This window comes from Rhinopithecus roxellana, chromosome 2 (assembly GCF_007565055.1).
Source record: "Rhinopithecus roxellana isolate Shanxi Qingling chromosome 2, ASM756505v1, whole genome shotgun sequence".
In the NCBI taxonomy this organism is placed as follows: Eukaryota; Metazoa; Chordata; class Mammalia; order Primates; family Cercopithecidae; genus Rhinopithecus; species Rhinopithecus roxellana.
The window spans coordinates 58174792-58194479 of NC_044550.1; the positions used below are offsets into that span (position 1 = coordinate 58174792).

At 35.2% G+C, this 19688-nt stretch overlaps 1 protein-coding gene across 4 annotated transcripts in view; it reads right to left on the reverse strand.

Moving 5' to 3' along the window:
* FBXW7 (F-box and WD repeat domain containing 7) overlaps positions 1 to 19688 on the reverse strand; it is a 217173-nt gene that overhangs the window by 141142 nt on the left and 56343 nt on the right. The window contains exon 2 of one of the 4 annotated variants that reach the window (XM_030916488.1): positions 9028 to 9075. The exons of the other annotated variants lie outside the window; for them this stretch is intronic. The gene's annotated coding sequence lies outside the window, so the exon portion shown is untranslated. The remainder of the gene's footprint in view (positions 1 to 9027; positions 9076 to 19688) is intronic. 4 annotated transcript variants of the gene reach the window in all.

Here is a 19688-nt window from a genome sequence, read left to right on the forward strand (position 1 = left end):
TGTTTATCCTGCTCAAAGTTTGCTGAGCTTCCTGGATACGTAAATTGACACTTTCCACCAAAGTTGGGGGAGGTTTTCAGCCATTATTTATTCCCCATCTGAGACTCCATTTAGATACATGTTCAAACATTGTATTACTCCAAAGGTCTCTCAAACTCTGCTTATTTTTCTCCGTTCTTTCTCTTCAGATAGATGACTTTTATTAATCTATCTTTAACTGATTCTTTTGCCATCTCCAAACAACTGTTTCGCTTATTTCATTTCATTTCGTGGGCCAAGCACAGTGGCTCACGCCTGTAATCAAAGTACTTTGGGAGGCTGACGTAGGCAGATCACCTGAGGTCAGGAGTTCGAGACCAGCCAGACCAACATGGTGAGATCCCATCTCTACTCTACTAAAAATACAAAAATTAGCCAGGCGTGGTGGCACATGTCTGTAATCCCAGCTACCCGGGAGGCTGAGGCAGGAGAATCACCTGAACCCAGGAGGCGGAGGCTGCAGTGAGCCGAGATTGTACCACTGCACTCCAGCCTGGGCAACAGAGCAAGACTCCGTCGCAAAATAAAACAAAATAAAATGAAATAAAATAAAATAAAATAAAATAAAATAATTTCATTCCATTTACTGATCTCAACCCTAAAATTCTCTTTTGCTTCTTCTTTATAGTATCTGTTTCTCTGTTTTGATCTCCTATCTATTCACTCAACAAGACTTCATTGTTTTTTATTTGCATTATTTTTTATTGCTGTACTGTAAATTTTATTATGTTTTTTCCCAACTATTTTTGAACTATGGTTGGTTGAATCTGCAAATGCAGAAACATGGAAACAGAGGGGTGACTGTATTTTTCTTTAATCCTTTGAACATAGGATTCCTTAAATTCTTCTGACTATATTTAGGGCTACATTAAAGTCTTTGCCTGCTAAATTCAGTATCTAGCTATACTCGGGGTTAATTTCTATTGAATGACTTTCTTTACCTGAAAATGAGTCATACTTCCATTTTATTTGCATATCTAATAATTTTTTGGTTGAAAATGCATATTATAAATAGCAAGTTATAGCAAACGGATTTTGTTGCAATCTTTCAAAGGACCATTTGGTTTTCATGTTGTATGATTTGAATGGGCTTATATGGACTCAAACTGCAAACTTCAGTAAGTCCTCACTTAATATTGTCGATAGGTCTTGGAAACAGCAACTTGAAGCAAAACAACAAACAGCAAGGTCCTTGAATACTGTCATTTCCTTTAACGTAGTTTTGTTATAAAACTGATGAGGAAAAAAATGTTCTGTTATACATTGTTTCCCTTAAAGTCAGATTCCAAGAACCTATCAATAACGTTAAGTGAGGACTTACTGTGTGTCTCCATTGTGGTAAGCAACAATGATTTTGCTTAGTTCTTTCACCTTCCAGCTGCTTCCTCCTTCTAATCTGATGCCCAGGGCATCCCCTCTGCACTGGGTAGCCTGGTGGTCAGTAAAGGAACTGGGCAGAGATTATACTCAGATGTGTAGCCTACATCCTCTGATGTTATCTTGCTTTCAGTGTCTGTTCCCTAAATTTTAACTCTTCTGTCAACAATATGTTCTGTGCTCTGATACCTCAAGCCAGCTGTTGGCCATGCAAATTGCCTGCAAGTTGAGAAATGTACTGTCAAAAAAAGAAGCAATCACAAACCCCACATGGTTCAATTCTTTCAGGAGCAGATTCCGCTCTTGTTTCTACCTGTTTCGACACTGGGTCCCCTAGGGTCTCCTCTATGCATGTATAGTTCCGTGATTAGCCATGATTTGGACAGAGTTTACATTCAGATTTTGGATCTTACTTATTGCTTCCATGATTCCCCTGAGTAAATTTCCAACTGTTTAGGCTACCCATAACTTCTTTCCTATGCCACTGAACGATAGGAGGCGAAAATGCACCATAAGGCAAGAAAGCCACAAACATACAATTACACATTGCAGTTGGAGGCTCTCATCTGGTTTCTGCCTTCTTTGGTTACTTTCCATTGCTTTTAAAACAGTTAAAGTTTTTCTTTCAATATTTTGTCCAGATTTTGTAACTGTTACCAGAAAGATGGTTCACTCAACCACTTCACTAGCATCACTGCATCCTTCAAAGAAGAATCTCAAAATTCTAATTAATGAAAAATTTCTCACATCCTTGATTTTTATTCCTTCCTATTCCTTCCACCAACTTAAAATCTTTACCTCATCAGACAAGAATTTAAAGTACTCCCACTTCCATTTCCAGTCTTTTTTTTTTTTTAATCTCACATAGTACACTGAGTAATCTTTTGTCTGGCATATTACTCGTATCATTATAAAGAATGTTTTTGGCCAGGTGTGGTGGCTCATGCCTGTAATCCCAGCACTTTGGGAGGCTGAGGCAGGTGGGTCACTTGAGGCCAGGAATTCAAGAGCAGCCTGGTCAACATGGTGAAACTCCGTCTATAATGAAAATATAAAAATTAGCTGGGTGTGGTGGCGGGCGCCTATAATCCCAGCTATTCGGAGGCTGACGCATGAGAATCACTTGAATCCAGGAGGCAGAGGTTGCAGTGAGCCAAGACATCACACCACTGCACTCCAGCCTGGGCGACACAGTGACACTTTCTGTCTCAAAGAAAAAAAAAGAAAATGTTGTCTGTGAACACCAGGAAACATGTCATCAGAAACTTAGTTTTAAGTTTCAACTCCACCACTACCCATAAAATCATAAGGAAATCACAATCTCTGTGATCTTTATTTCCACCATCTGCAGACAAAAATGTCATCTTCCTCATTAGTCAAACTTAGGACCAAAATATCACATTAATATTAACAAGTGTAGACAAGAAGTGGTCAGAGATATTACAGCGCTTGTGACATGAGAATAGGTGGACAGTTAAAACCATTATCTTAACCAAAAAAAAAAAAAATTGAATGGATTGGATAGCTCAGATAAGGAGTTCGTTCATGATTCAAAAAGCATTTACTTAGTTCCAACCATATATCAAGCATTGTACAAGACAAACTTTTCCATTGGGAAGTAACAATTTTGGGGTGCTAAGGACATGGCAATTGAGATAGTGGTAAAACAGGTCACTAAAAAAAATGTGGTATTTCTGAGTCATCAACTTTGTGATAATCTACATAATGAACACGAGATCATATCCTCAAAACGATGTGTAATGAAAAAGAGCTAAGAGCAAAGCTTCAACCCAATTTATATATAAGTGGTATATAAAAGAAGAAAGCAGTAACAAAGAAAACAAACATTTAGCCAGAGAGAGGAGAAAAACCATTAAGGTTTATTACAGAAGACAAAGGAGAAGTGAATGTTAAGAAGCAGCAAAAAAAAAAAAAAAAAAACGCTAAAAAAGACAGGAAAGGATGAAAAGTGAAAAGACAAAGATTTAGCCATTTGGAACTCAGTTTTATCTTCGAAATAATAGCATGTTTACAGCCAGATCCATCTAGCTAATGTGTATCTACCTGGTTAAGTAAGAAATGTGTTTACTCACACTTAAGAAAGCAGAACACTAGCAGAAATAATAGCAAACTTCAGAAAGTAGTTGAATAAGAGCTGAGAAATTGGGGACACCTAGAATGGACTATAAATCAAACAACCTTGGAGATAATGGGAAGGAAGTAACATACTTTTCAAGATTAAGTCTGATAAGGCAGAGAACCCAGCATGAAGCATAAGAGGAAGAAAAATGGTAGAAGAAAGAAGGGCTAAGATTAAAAACAGAGATAATAAGCTTTTGAAATGAAAACACTTTATTCTTTAAGATGGACTGATGAAAAGAGGGTATAAAATATGCAATGAAAAAGGAGTAAGAGAACTAGGGATCAGACTGGTCATTTGAGCACAGTAGAACGGTTCCAAATAACGTGCAGAATGAAACAGATCAAAAAGATAAAAATTACCAGGAAGGAACTTGGATAAACTAGGAAGGGAAAATGTGAATTTGTACTAGAAACCTCTCAAGACAGGAAACTGATGAAACTCTAGCAACGCTAGGCAGCCCATGTAGAGGAAACAAAAGCAGAAGAAATGAACAGTTGTAATTACTTAAAATAACAGACCAGAAATTGTGTGAAGACAGTTAAAGAGAGTTTGGAAATCTTAAGTATTCAAAATAATAAAGTCAAAACGTCTATGTATGTGGCTTAATCTGGATTAAGTTTTTCATTAAAGAAGTGAATACTGAAAAAAAGCTTTTAAGAAATATTCTCTGCAATGATGTGGTTACTGCAATAACTTCATTGGAAGAAAAAGGGGTATTACTGTTCAAAGTAATACTGTTCAATACTGTGCAAAAACAGTATTGGCAATTAGAATAATCCAAGTCCAGTTGAGCCTTTCTGAGTAAGATTAGTAATCAACAATCCATCTAATGAAGAACAATTTAATTGTTCTATTCATATAACCAGAACCAGTATCTCCAAGGTGTATTATGGATCAGCAGAGCAGCAAGGCTGGACATGCCCTGAGAAGCTGTGCTACCTATTATGTATGGAAGCCTCTAGAGACTCTAGTAACAAATTAGTAGCTTAAAGGATACTTACCTTAAAGAAAAAAAAAAAAGTCTCTATTGACATTACAATCCTATTTAAAATATAAATACTTGAAGAAAATTAATGTATACTCAATTATTATGATAGTAAGCACACAGAACAAGAGAAGGGAAGAGGAAAGAAAAGGCTATTTTGCATTAATTCAGCCATAGATAGGTCACCAAAATCCTCTTAATTACCACATTTGATATAAACAATTGCAGGTAGCTCTCAATTATGTATTTTCCTTACTTTCAAGACTATTGAAAATTTAACAACACCATGAGTAAGTTTTTCATTTCCTTTTCCATTGCTAAATTTCCATGGAAACTATAACATAAACTATAAGAACATCAATATATAGAACAATATTACCCATCTGGCCAGGGGCGGTGGCTCATGCCTGTAATCCCAGCACTTTGGGAGGCCAAGCAGGTGGATACCTGAGGCCAGGAGTTAAAGACCAGTCTGTCCAACGTGGTGAGACCCCATCTCTACTAAAAATACAAAAATTAGCTGGACATGGTGGCGTGCGCCTATAATCCCAGCTACTCAGGAGGCTGAGGCAGGAGAATTACCTGAACCCCAGAGGCAGAGGTTGCAGTGAGCCAAGATCATGCCACTGCACTCCAGCCTAGGCGACAGAGACTCCTTCTCAAAAAAAAAAAAAAAAAAAAAAAAAAAAAAAAAAAAATTACCCATCTAATAGGCACTCAAGTGACTGTTAGTCAATGAACACCATGATTTTAAATCAACTAACAAGAATATCAGTGATCTTAGCACTATAAAATCTCATCCAAATAGGCCTTTCATTATTTTAAGTTGACAAAGAATACTGTGAGATAACATGAAAGGTAAGAATAGTCAATTCCCCTAATAAAACCACATTTAGCGTATTTATATTACAACCACAACCTCACACAGAAAGCTAATGCTTTAAAGATGAGCGACATTCCATTGTTACACACCACTTCTCCAGAAACTAAATTAGACATTATAGGCCAAAATATCATGAAATATATCTTCAACTGACCACATAACGTCACATAATGATAAAAAAAAATAAGGAACTAAACTGGTACCTTAAAAATTAAAGACACTGGCCGGGCACAGTGGCTCATGCCTGTAATCCCAGCACTTTGGGAGGCAGAGGCAGGTGGATCACCTGAGGTCAGGAGTTCAAGATCAGCCTGACAAACATGGTGAAACCCCGTCTTTTCTAAAAAATACAAAAATTAGCCAGGTTTGGCGGCACATGCCTATAATCATAGCTACTCAAGAGTCTAAGGCATGAGAATCGCTTGAACCCGAGGGGCAGAGGTTGCAGTGAGCCAAGATTGTGTCACTGAACTCCAGCCTGCGCAACAGAGCAAGACTCCATTTCAAAAAAAAAAAAAATTAAAGACATTTACTTAATAGAGGAAAAACTTACATATTCCATACATAAGTTTACAAAGAAATCAAAATATCATTGCTTAAAAATAATCTGTACAAGATTAAAATCAGTGAGATTATCAAAATCTATTCCTTCTTCACAAGAAAGATAAGCACCTGATAATCCTTAGTCTAAAAAGCAATGGTTTCTTAAGCTATGAAATAAAATATGCAGTAATTGTCATAATAAACTAAAGTATTGATATGGTTTGGCTGTGTCCAAACCCAAATCTCATCTTGAACTGCAGTTCTCACAATCCCCACGTGCTGTGGTGGAACCCAGTGTGAGGTAATTGAATCATGGGGATGATGACCTCCATGCTATTCTCGTAATAGTGACTGAGTTCACACAAGATCTGATGGTTTTATAAGGGGCTTTTCCCCCCATTCACTCTGCAACTTCTCCTTGCTGTCACCATGTGTTTGCTTCCCCTTCTGCCACGATTATAAGATTCCTGAGGCCTCCCCAGCGCTGAGGAACTGTGAGTCAATTAAACCTCTTTCCTTTATAAATTACCCAGTCTTGGGTATATGTCTTTATTAGCAGCGTGAGAACACTAAAAACACCTATTAAGGATGGCCCCTCCCTTCTTCAATCCAAGAAAAACTAAACATAAATCCACAAGACTAATATCAATAAACATATCACACACAGCTAATATTTTCACAGTAACACATGGGATCAAAACATAGGTTTTGCTTAAAACAATTAGCTGAGGAACTGAAGCACAAATACAAGGATAATTGCCTCCTTTGGGCTTTGACTGTCAAACACAGGAAATGCCAATGCTTTTTTGTAGTCCTATGACAATTAAAACCTTGTCATAGACCTAGGCTATCAATGAGTATTTATTTAAAAACAAATCTGCAACATAACACCAAAAGAACAAGCAACAAAAGGAAAAACAGATCAGTTGAACTTCAGAATTAAAACTTTTCTGCTTCAAAGGACACCATCATAAAAAGTAAAGAGATAATCCACAGGAGAAAATATTTGCAAATCATGTATGTGATAAAGGACTAGTTTCCAGAAGATATAAAGAATGTCTACAATATTCAACATTAAAAAGATAATCCATTATTTTTAAATGGGCAAAGGAGTTGAAAAGATATTTCTCCAAAGAAGATACACGGTCAATAAGCATGTGAAATGATGCTTATCATTAGTCATTATCATTAGTCATTATCAAAATCAAAATCAAAATCACAATGAGATACAACTTCATACCTACTAGAATGGCTGAAATACAAAAGACTGACAATAAGTGTTTATGAAGATGTGAAGAAATTACAATCCTCATACATTGTTAGTGGCACTGTAAAATGGTACAGCCATTTTGACAGTTCCTCAAAGAGTTACACACAGTTACTATATTTTCGAGCAATGCCACCCCATCCAAATATACTCAAAAACATATCTACACAAAACTTATATAAGAATGTTCATAGAAAAACATTCCTAATAGCCAAAAAAAGAAGTGGATATAACTCATTAACTGATGAATACATAAATGATATACAAAGAAATATTCAGCCACAAAAATGAAACACTGATACATGCAACAACATGAGTGAAGCTTTAAAATATCATGCTAAGTGAAATAAGCCAGACACAAAGGACACACACTGTATGATTCTATTTTTATAAAATGCCCAGAATAGGCAAATCTATATAAACAAAGCATATTAGTGGTTGCCTAGGGCTGGATGATAGAGGGTATCGAGAAGGAGGATGATGAAAGTAACCTAAGATTACACAGTACTGGTGGTTGCACAACTTGGTGAATAAATTAAAATATCACTGAATTGTACACTTAGAGATGAAATTTCCTGGTATGTAAATTTCATCTCAATAAAACTGTCACTAAAATTAATAAATTTGCTAAGATGAAATACACATGATAAGCACATAATGCAAAGACGACTGCTTCCCTCTAACTCAAATATACGCATCAATAGGGTAAAAAATGACAATAAGTTACTCTTTTCTACTTAATACATCTCCAGAAATCAGTTACCACCTTCTAAAGTGGTAAAAATCTGTTTAAGAGATCTCTGTGGCATCATTTGTTCCTAAAAGTAGTTATATTTATTACAAATGTACAGTAAACAGAACAGTGTAACTGGTGAACATTTTGGCACCTACTGTGGTTACTATAAAATTTAAGAAAAATAATTTGGTCAAATATTTGCTGCTTCAAACACATTAAAAAGTATAATAAAAGAAGCCAATGCTTATCACTAAATATTTTCTCCTTAATCTGTTACTATGTTAAAAACAATAATCAAAAGCCTACATTATGACACCTCATTATGCAATGTCTCAGCATTTCTTTCTCCTTTTGAAGCATATTTAATAACTTTAAAATCTATTATGATTAACCAAAGCATTTTATATCTATATAATCATAGTACACAAGTATAAAATACTACGTAATTGAAGTAAAATACATTCTGAAATTGACTCACCTACCTTTACTCAAAAATGAAAAAGTCAAAGCTTTATCTATGAAATCATAAGTTTATGAAATTCTTAACTATAGACACCTACATAATTTTTCATATTTTAATCTTGGAACAAAGAATAATCTAGATAGGAAATGCATACATGCTGACCACAGTATTTGGCTCATGTTGGCATGCTGCAGCCAATAGGACCTAAATACAAGGAGGAGTCAAGTAATGGATGGCTAAAGAAGAAATGTGTATTAGTGTTTTCACACAAAAGAAATAATACAAAATCTCAAGTAGGGGAAATTCTGTTTTATTCATAAAGTATTAGCATTCCTGCTCACTAAAACCATTTTTCCTTTAACTCTTAATATTAAGGCTGTACACTTGAAAGAATTTCTGGACACAACATGAAGAGCAAGAGAGAAAATGACTGGAATAGGTTTAAAAAGACAAAAATTCTAGTAACCAAGTAAAATTTAAAATATTAATTACAACTGTAATTTACACTCACTATTGTAAATGTCATTCATGTAGCATATGTGTAAACTTAAGTAACATGCAAAATATTTAACATGGAGAATATTTACTTACCAAATATTTAGACAGCCTTTTTAAAATCCTGCTGGTGGTTGAGATTCCCTATATAATAAAATTTTTTTTAAAAAAAAGAAGATGAAACCATTTTCAACTTCAGAGTTACACCTACTCTGTAATGTCTACCCAAGAATTCCATTTAATGAGGGTAATCTGCTTCAGTAAAACAGTTTAAAACCCCAACCATATGCTAAAACTTTGGCATATTACACATATGAAACAATTTTTTCATAGCCTTATAATTTAAATGTTATAGGTAATATATAGAGATGCTAATGAATTATAAAGACACTGGCAGAATTTACTAGACCATGTAAAGAATGAGCTCTATCACAACTTAGACAAAAAATTAAAGATCAAGACAACAGCATACTAACAATGTCTTAAGGAAGCATTCATGCATTCAGTTCTTCCTGAAAATAAACATATAATGTAACACATTCTGGTATCTAGTTACCATCTTTTAAGTGGCACCTAGACAATCTATAGACTCTACTGAGTTAAAACTGAGCCAATGAAGTGGGAAAATATTTCACACAGTATTCATTCTATGTTTATCAAAAAATTAACATGAGGAAGCATTTTAAAATCCATCCTATGTTGGTACTTTAAAATAAAAATATTTTATGCATAACAAAAAGAAATGTATAATGGGCAAATCAATTTTACTATTTACAAAAGCTAGCTGTTAATAATTTTATAATAAGCTTATAGTACAAATCCTTTCCATCAAGTCTCAAGTCCAATTTATTTCAAAAATCTAGAATAAAAAGCACTAAATAATATTTATGAAGCTCTTCTTGTCTGCCAGGCAATTTACTTTGTATTTCAAAAAGCATATACATACATTTTTTAATCACCTCATGCCTCACAGACATTAAGTCATCAGCTTAAATACAGTAGCTGCATTTGATGATAAAACCCAGTATTTTTAAACTACCAGTATGACTCCTCAAAAACAAAATGTAACAAGACATAAAATGACATATTAAGTAAAACTGACTGCCCTCTCTAAAGTCAGGAATAAAGCTGTTTTTAAATTCCTCTTAAAGAATCTCCATAGTGAAAATCACCTATCATAACTAGCAGTAAATTTTGCCATACTAGAAATTATAATATCACATATAAAAATAAAAATGTTTTCTCATGAATAAGCCATATCAATAGATTTTCTATGACTACTACTGTTAAAATCAAAATCAGTAAAATGAGTAACATCTATCCACAAGCCATAGAAAAGGTGGGGAAAAAATAAGGTATATTAGAGACCTATATATAAAATTTTAAATAATAAAGCTTATATAGTGACGAGATAAACACTGTCATGATATTTAGGCATAGATTTAATGCACAGCACAGAAAAAAAAACTGAATTTCATTACAAACAAATTAAATTTCATTATAGTTACAGGGAGGGCGGGGAGGGAGGGGGAGGGAGGGAGGAGGAGGAGGAAGGAAGGAAGGAAGGAAGGAAGGAAGGAAGGAAGGAAGGAAGGAAGGAAGGAAGGAAGGAAGGAGGAAAGGAGGCAGGGAAGGGGGGGGAGGGAGGGATGAGAAAGGGAGGGAAGGAGGAAGGGAAGGGAAGGGGAAGGGGAAGGGAAGGGAAAGGGGAAGGGAAGGGAAGAGGAAGGGAAGGGGAAGGGAAGGGAAGGAGGGAGGGAAGGAGGGAAGGAGGGAGGGAGGGAGGGAGGGAAGGAGGGAGGGAGGGAGGGAGGGAAGGAGGGAGGGAGGGAGGGAGGGAAAGAGGGAAGGAGGGAAAGAAAGAAATGGCTGGCACAATGGCTCACACCTGTAATCCCAACATTTTGGGAGACCCAGGCAGGGGGATTGCTTGAGGCCAGGAGTCCAAGACGAGTATGGGCAACATAGTGAGACTCTGTCTCTACAAAAAAATTTAAAAATTACCCAGGTGTGGTGGCACATACGTGTAGTCCCAGCTACTCAGAAGGCTGAAGCAGGAGGATTGCTTAAGCCCAAGAGTTCGAGGCTGCAATAAGCTACGATAAGGCCACTGCACTCCAGCCTGGGTGACAGAGCGAGACTCTGTCTCTTAAAAAAAAGAAAAAAAAAAATAATTAATAAAATTAAATAAATTAAAAATGAAAATGCAAGCTACAGTGTAGGAGAAAATATTAGCAATGCACATGTTCAACTAAAGACTCGCACCCAAAATATATTCTTTAAAAACACTTCAACTGATCAAAAAAGACAAACCGATTTTTAAGATAGGCCAAAGACCAAACAAAACTTCAAAAAGACATACTATTACCCTCCAAAATGACTAACTTTTATCTAAAAAACAGACAATATCAAATGTAAGCAAAAATGTGTAGCAACTGACATTCTAAAATACTGCAGGTAAAAATGTATAATAATATAATATAAACAGTATGGAAAACTGTTTGGAAGTATCTACTAAATCTGAAGATATACCCAAAGACTAAGTGATACTACTCCTGAGCATACAGTCAAAGGAAATGTGCACATTTATGCACAAAAAAAATGTACAAGAATTATCACAGCAGCATTATTTGTAAGAACCCAAAATTGATATAATTTGAATGTCCATCAGCAGAAAGGAGAAATAAACTGTAAGGATATTCACACAAGCAAACCCTAAACCTCAGTGAAAATGAAAAATGCTGTAAGCCAAATATCCATCTCAAAAACATATTGCTGTGGGAAACAAGCCAGTTTTAAAAAACTTATAAATCATATAGTCTTACATACTATATGATTTATTTATAAAAATTCAAAAACAAGCCAAGCTAATCCCTAATTACAAAGTCAGAATATTAGTTACCTTTCATGTAAAGGAATATGACAGATACAGGGAAGCTTCTGAGCTGACATCTTGATCTGGGTTGTGGTTACAAAAGTGTGTTCACTTTGTAAAGTTCATCAAATATACTTTGTGTATGTAAATTATACTACAATTTTTAAGTTTTTCTAATCAAAGACGAAAAATTACCTCAATAAAATAACTTTAAGCCATCATACTAACAATATGTAATTTACTAATTAAAAAATCTGAAATTCCTAACAATGTATTTCAATTTATTTCTATTTATTATATAAAGGTAAATTAAATATCTCTGGTCATTTTATATAAATACATTTAAGAGTAGTTTTAATATAAATTTTACCAGCAAGGGATTCCTTATGATTTTCTACTAACAGTATAAAAAATTTTCCATAACATCTTACTAATGCCCAGCCTGGCAACATAGGGAGACCCTATCTGTATGAAAAATACATTTTTTTAATTAGCTGGGTGTGGTGATGTACACCTGTGGTCCCAGCTACTCAGGAGGCTGAGGTGGGAAGACAGCTCGAGCCCAGGAGGTGAAGGCTACGGTGAGCGGTGACCTGCACTGCACTCCAGGCTAGGTGACAGAGCAAGACTGCCGCAAAAAAAAAAAAAAAAAAAAAAAAAAGTCTTGCTAATGCTTTCCTAGACAGACTCAAGTTAAATTTACAAATACGTAAATTTGCACACATTTTAAAAGCATTAATAGCTTACTAAGACATTGATTTCAAAAGCAACCAGATAGCCAAGCCACACATTCATAAAAACTTTAAAGCAAAGTACTTCGTCCTATTGCTTAGAAAATCTTACATCTTTTAAAGCGATACCTTTTGAATCTTTTGTAGAAAAATCGGTATATATATTTTAAAAGATGAGGCCTTATTCTTTAGCCCAGGCTGGAGTGCAGTGGCATGATCATAGCTCACTACAGCCTCTAACTCCTGGGCTCAAGCAATCTGCCTCAGCCTCTGGAGTAGCTAGGACTACAGGTGTGCAACACCATGCCTGCCTTTTTTTTTTTTCTCCATAGAAAAAATTGCAGTATAATTTATATATACAAAGTACATATGAGCTTTTTATATTGATGAACTTTACAAAGTGAACACACTTTTGTAACCACAACCCAGATCAAGATGTCAGCTCCTCAGAAGCTTCCCTGTATCTGTCATATTCCTTTACATGAAAGGTAACTAATATTCTGGCTTGGTAATTGGGTCTTGCTACGTTGCCCAGGCTGCACAAAACTGACTTTTTAAATCAGTCTAACTCCACAACCTCCCCAAGCATGAAACATGCTTCTTCCAAATCAGATATTTATCTTTCTAAATGGCATATTTTCACCAAGAATAACTTGAGACTTACAGTGATCATTATGGGCAACTTTTGATATGAACAAAATTGTTAATTTGAGAGGCACTCTAGAACAAAAAAAGAAAAAACCCCTCCCTTATGAGAAATTTGTTTTATCTCCTAAAAGAGAAAGATTAACTTACTGAATATAAGGGATACCTCCCCAGGGGTCACATATCTCAGCAAAAAAAAAGACAAATACTAGACAGACTAGGAACATAGTTAGGGTCCACTTTGAAGCCAAGAGCCAATAGTGACCAAATTAAGACAACAGATCCCATCCCAAATCTAAATAGCTCACAGAATCAGAAAAAGATTTATTAGGAAAATTAACCAAACTTTATAACTTCTAGTAATATTGAAGATCTCAGAGAAGACTGCAAAGATATAAGCAAAACAATCTTCCCTTTAAACAAAAGATGCACAATGAATTCAGTGACTGTACGCTGTTCATTCAGCACTAAGTCTAATGAAGACTGTTCATGAATTCTAACCATGTAAATACTGGTATTTTTAAATCTAGCATGTTTAGATAGTGTTCTTAAACTATTTTCCTAGGAGACTAATTCTTTTGTTTTCAATTTTAATTTTGGCGGTAGAAAAGTTGGAGCCAGCCTGGTAAAGGTTTTTAAAAAGCACAGACAACTAGTCAAGAATTCTAAGTAGTTATGCAAACATCAGATTTGAATGAACTAGGACAAAGCATTAGAAATCAATTCTCAAATTACCCATCACCTACTTGATATAGCCTAATAGTAACATTTCACAAATCAAACTAGTACAAATCAACAGTTTATCTCTACCTTATACAGAATTGAATCCTATTATCTTGTATCTTTCAAAGGTCTTTTTAAAACTTCATCCCGTAACAATTTTTTTTTTTTTTGACAGAGTCTTGCTGTTGCCAGGCTGGAGTGCACTGGTGCAATTTTGGCTCACTGCAACCTCCACCTTCCAGGTGCAAGTGATTCTACTGCCTCAGCCTCCCAAGTAGCTGGGACTACAGGCACACGCCACCACGTCCAGCTAATTTTTGTATTCTTAGTAGAGATGGGGTTTCACTATGTTGGCCAGGATGGTCTCGATCTCCTGATCTGCCCATTTTGGCCTCCCAAGTGCTGGTATTACAGGCGTGAGCCACCACGCCTGGCATGGTAGTAAACACCAGTAATCCCAGCTACTCAGGAGGCTGAAGAGGGAGAATCACTTGAACCTGGGAAGCAGAGGTTGCAGTGAGCAGAGATTGTGCCATTGCACTCCAGCCTGGTTGACAGAGCAAGACTGTCTCAATAAATAAATATATATATGTGTGTGTGTGTATGTGTGTGTGTATATATATATACATTTAATAAATAGAGGCCAAGTGTGGTGGCTAATGCCTATAATCCCAGTACTTGGGGAGGCCAAGGTGGGAGGATCACTTGAGGCTGGAGTTCAAGACCAGCCTGTGAACACAGCAAGACTTCATCTCCACAAAAAATAAAAAACTCAGCCGGGCATGATGGCACATGCTGTAGTCCCAGCTACTCAGAAAGGTGGGGCAGGAAGACCACTTGGGCCCAACAGTTTGAGGCTGCAGTGAGCTATGATCTTACCAGTGCACTCCAGCGTGGGCAACTGAGCAAGACACCATCTCTAAAGATAACAGTAATAATAAAAGAGTAATAAAAGACCAGGAACAAAGCAAAGATGTGTTTTTACCACTTCTATTCAGCCTTGTCCTGGAAAGCTCTAGCAAGTGCAATTAAGAAAGGAAATGAAATAAAAGGTATACAAATTTAAAATGAAATTTTGTAAAACTGCCTTTATTCAAAAGCATGTTGTCTACATAGAAAATCCAAAGGGTTTTGATTATAATATGATTTTAACAAGTGGAATATAAAATCAATATGTAAAAATGGATCATATTTTTATATACCAGCAATAAATTAGTACATCAAAAATTTTTAAAGCAGCAGCATTCAAAATAGCATCCAAAAAAGATATACTTCCACAAAATATGTGCAGGATCTGTATGCTGAAAACTATAAAGCACTGATGAAAATACTCAAAGACCTAAAAAATGGAAAAATAACTATATTCATGGATTGGAAGGCTCAATATTGGTAAAATGTCAAGTCTCCTCAGATTGACATGTACATTAAACATAATACCAATCAAAATCTCAAAGTATCTTTGTAGTTATCAACAAGCTGATTCTTAATTTATAAGAAAATGCAAAGGTACTATAATATCCAAAACAATTCAGAAAAAGAACAAAATTTGAGAACACTAATTTCAATAACTACTATAAAACTGTTACTATTTAAGGCAATGACATATTAGCAAGAGGACACACACAGAAATCAACACAACAGAATCATAAATCCAGCAAAATATACTTACAAATAAGGACAACTGATTTTTGACAAAGGTAAAACAAAGGTAAAAGGCAACTCACTGAAGGAAAAGATAGTCTCTCTTCAACAAATAGTGCTAGAACAAGTAAATATCCATATGCAAAAACAATGAACCTGAACTCTACCTCATAACTTATACAAACAAAAGGTAATGCCAGACAGATCACAGATCTAAATGTAAGACACAAAATAATAAAACATCTGGACGAAACAAAGAAAAAAACTCTGATTTTCAACTAGGCAAAAAGTTCCTAAGACAATTCATAAGAGAAAAACTTGACAGTAATCAAAATTAGAAACTTTTATTCTGTAAAAGAGATTGAAGAATATGAAAAGACAGATCACAGACTCAGAGAAAATACTTGCAAATCACATCGGACAAAGGACTGTACCCAGAATCAAGAAAGAACTCTCAAACTCAACAATAAGAAAGCAAATAACCTGATTTTAAAAGCCAGCGAACCATCTGAACAGATACTTCACTATCTTCTGTCAGGTAAATCAGAGTGGTATACTCACGAAAAAAATTTGCCTGAAGACAAAATAGTATAGAAATGAGCAGAAAATATTACTGGGAGAATATTTTCTATGAGACTGTCATGTTTCTGCACCTCTTAGGAGCAAGACACTCACTACCCTTTTGGTCTGCACTATCCTTTTGAGGATAACTTTTACAGCAACAGTGTTGGGAGACAAAGACAGTATCTTGCTCCAAAGCAAAGAAAGGCATTCTTACTTCCTAATATACACTACTATTCAGGTTCTGTAAGAAGTTGAGGATTCCACATCTGTTATGCAATCCACAGTGTGTACAAGCATCATGTGGCCTTCCTCTTCACACTGCTATATGGGAACCAGGAGTTGGAAAACTGGCGGAGGGGTGGGGGAAACAAGCTAATACTCTGGTCACTGCTACTGCTTGCTGCACTAATAAATTGTCCTTCAACTCCAACTCAGGAGTCTCATATCTTTAACCACCACCCATAAAACTACAACTGAGTAATTGCTAGCTTGCAAGTAGGGTAAAATGTCCACTTCTTCACAGTTCTTGACAATGGGACTCTAGTTCCAAATTAAAGGGGTAGGTCAATATTAGAATAATATAAAAGTTCTAAGAAGGATCCAAATGCCATTTGGAAGAGTATTAGCAGTCATCAGACCTATCATCTCTTACCAGAGTGACATATTTCTATTTTTCTGTGTTTCCTTCCACCCTCATTGAACACGTATTGTAACAACTATATGCATTTGGAAATCTTATAAAGTCAAACAATGAAAATGTCTCAATCCAATTGCTGCATCATCTAAAAAGAATCCAGTAGAAGTATTTAAAAGAGGAGACATTAAATTTGGGGGGAAAAATAGTAAACCCCAAAAAATCCATAAATACTCAACCACTGCATATTTGACATTTGAATTTTTCATATATCATCCCAATATTTCCCAGTTTCGCTTCTTAACATTTTTGCATTTTAGGGTATTCTTAAATATGATCAGGTCAATAAGCATCTACTGTGCTGAGTTACTTGTCCTTTTGATCTCTTCTTTTTCTGTGCCCACAATCTAGGAAATATGACACCTTTTCCAGTTTGGTTTATTTCTATAGGGCCAAAAGCAGAAAATTTTTTTAATTTGCAAATTTAAATTGGTGACTCTGTATAACTTAATGTGAAGCAGAAAGGACAATAAATACCATGATATGAGAGTACTGAGTTAAAATTCTTTACTGATACTCTTTTTCATTTACATAGCTGTAATATTTCAAAATGCATAACATTTTTAATACATTTTCAAAGAGGGAGCAATGAAACAAACAAAAATTGTATTAGTGAAAATATTTTCCATAAATAACATCAAAATAGAAACTTTTACTTTAAAAATATTTTTGTATTATAAAATATACATAAAATGTACCATTTTAACCATTTTTAAATGGACAATTCAATAGCATTGAGTACATTCAGAATGTTGCACAACTATCACCACTATTCATTTCCAGAACTTTTCATCATTCCAAATAGAAACTCTATACTCATTAAGCAAACTCCCCATTCCTCCCTCACCCTAGGCCTTAGTAATTTCTATTATACTTGCCAGCTTTATATATTTGCCAGCTTTGGGTACCTAATTTAAGTAGAATCATACAATATTTTGTGTCTAGCTTATTTCACTTAGCACAATGTTTTCAAGGTTCATCTACGTTGTACATGTACCAAAATTTCATTTGTTTTTATGGCTGAATAATAATTCTACTATATGTATAAACACATTTGTCCATTCATCTGTTCATAGACATTTGGCCTTTTTTACCTCTTAGTTAGTATGAGTAATGCTGCTATCAACACTGCTAAGTTATCCAGTTTGTGTCCGTTCTTTCAATTCTTCTGGAGATATGCCTAAGAGCGAAATTGCTGGATGATACAATCATTCTACATCAAACTTTTTGAGGAACTAGTAAATTGTCTTTCATAGCAGCTGTACCATTTTACATTCCCACCAGCAATGCATGCATGGTTCCAATTTTCTCCACATCCTTCCCAATCCTTGCTATTTTCTGTGTCTTTGCTAATAGCCAAATTGTATCTAAATGTGGTTTTGATTTGCATTTCTCTAATGACTAATGGTGCAGAGACTCTTCATATGTGTTTATTGGCCATTTTATATCTTCTCTGGAGAAATATCTGTTCAAGTCCTTTACCCATTTTTGAATTAGGTTTTTGTTTTGTTGTTGGGCATAGTGCTTTTCCAAGGTTACAAAAAAATTAAAGGCAATCATGCTTTAATGAAATTAACTGTTATTCTCAGATTAAAGAACTAAAATAGGCTTAAAAGCAGTAATCTAATAAACAAGGATGTAGTAGATCTGATTACACAGCTATTAAATAAAGCAGAATATGATGACAGTGAATGTCCTTCCAAGCAAGCTACTTTGGAAGACGGTTACACATAAGCTGAGCTTTCATCAATGGAGACGAACCTCTTAAGAGATGCAAATGACAAATATTTTATATTTACTGATTTTATCATGGACTATACTGAGTAGTGAAACACATCTTTTAAAACAAGTCTTACAAAGGTAATAAAACCATTAAGACATCTAGTCAAAAAAAGTAAAAACAAGGTAAGCAGGTATCTTGATGTTTTCTCAAGTGTCTCAAAGATACCTATTTTTAAGCCTTCAGGGTAGAGAGAGCAATCCAAGGGCAAATGAAAATGTATGTATAACATTTGCTTGTTACATCTCTTTGGTCTTGCCTGTCCTAGAATAGTCTCTCTCTCACACACACGCATCTTTTTCTTAAGACAATGATGTGTGAGGACTCATAGCCAGTTTTCTTATAGAATGTCCCACAACCTAGATTTGTCTGACTGCTTCCCAGAATGTATTCTGACTTACTCCACAACTTCCTGTATTTCTGGGAAACAAGATCAAGTCTAGAAACCTGACTGGATTCTAGACAAACATCAGGCAAAAATACACCCAAGGTTACATCATTCCGTATTACATCATAACAAAAGGAACATGGTATCAGGCTGTCCCATTATAAGTGTGACCACTTAGTTCAAGTGGCAATCTACAGATCTCTTGCAAAGGCACATTTTCCCTTTGTAGTTGTACACAATTTACAGAATAATTGGGCACCATTGCATACATATCATGCATGTTCACAGCGCTCTTACACCTAAAGGTTTTGGCATCCATTGATGCTATTGGCACAGATTGTTTCTTCAGAGTTTACCAGTTCTAACACTGCTATTACAATTCTCTGAAGGAGGGCCTTCCTTTTCTCTTTCTTTTCTTCTTCTCTCTCTGGATTCATTGATTACTTTTTTCAATCGAAGGTTTTATAATTATAGGTATACCTCATTGTACTGCATTTCATTTTACTGGACTTCAAAGATATTGTAGATTTTACATATGTAGATTTTACATTACAAATAATGGTTTGTACAACCCTGCATTGGGCAAGTCTATATGGTGCAATTTTTCAAATAGCATGTGCTCACTTTGTGTCTCAGTATCACATTTTAGTAAATCTCACAATATTTCAAACTCTATCATTATTACTGTATCTGTTATGGTGATCTGTGATTTTTGA